Raw genomic sequence first — 1032 nt, 5'->3', positions numbered from 1 at the left:
GGTCTGGTAGAGCTGCCTTTCACAGCCCATTGCATTTTTCAGAAGAGTGGGTAAAGTTTGAAATATTAAAAGGAAAAAACAAAACGAAAAACCTCAAACAAAATAGAGCAGCAAAGCAAACCCAACAGTTATCTTTTGCTACAACACAAACTCACTCCTGGGAATTGAACAAGCAGTTGGTAGTTCAGGGATTTGTGTCTAATGTTCAGACCATCCCCCTGTACACAGCACTGGTGAGGCCTCAAATCCTGTGTCCAGTTTTGAAGCTCTCGCTACGAGAAGGACATTGAGGGGCTGGAGTGTGTCCAGAGAAGGGCAATAGAGCTGGCGAAGGGTCTGGAGCACAAGTCCTGTGAGGAGCAGCTGAAGGAGCTGGGGGAGTTCAGGGGGAAGAGGCAGCTCTGGAGAGACCTCACTGCTCTCGAGAACTGCCTGGAAGGGGCTCTTGCCAGGTGGGGGTCGATCTCTTCTCCAGGTAACAAGTGACAAGATGAGAGGAAATGGCCTCAAGCTGCACTGGCGGGGGTTCACGTTGGACATCACGAAGAATTTACAGCAGCGGTTGTTAAACACTGGAATGGGCTGCCCAGGCAGGTGGTGGAATCACCGTCCCTGGAGATGTTTAAGGAAAGACTGGACATGGCACTTGGTGCCATGGTGTAGTTGACAAGGTGGTGATCGGTCACAGGTCGGACTCGATCATCTCGGAGGTGTTTTCTCCCAAACCATCCCGATTTCCTGTGGGCAGGAAGGCCGGCGGGGCAGCCTGGGCTGGGAAGGCGCAGGGCACGGCTGTGCCCGGGCACACGGAGTCAGGGCCTGGTTCCCGCCCGGGGCCGTTTCCTCGCGCACCGCCCCGGCCGTTCGGCCGCTTCCCGCTCCCCGGGTTTCCCTTTCCGGCCGTGCGGGCAGCGATGGCGTCGCGCAAGGAGGGCCCGGGCGCTGCCGGCGGCGGCTTCGGCGCCACCAAGGGCAAGGGCAAAGCCGCAGCCGCGGGGGACGCGGCCGTCAAGCAAGTGCAGATCGACGGGC

Source organism: Empidonax traillii, unplaced genomic scaffold (assembly GCF_003031625.1).
Source record: "Empidonax traillii isolate 1590-97213 ecotype Southwest subspecies unplaced genomic scaffold, ASM303162v1 scaffold965:size224047, whole genome shotgun sequence".
Lineage (NCBI taxonomy): Eukaryota > Metazoa > Chordata > Aves > Passeriformes > Tyrannidae > Empidonax > Empidonax traillii.
The sequence above is the reverse complement of the archived record's forward strand: the minus strand, read 5'-3'. Positions refer to the sequence as shown.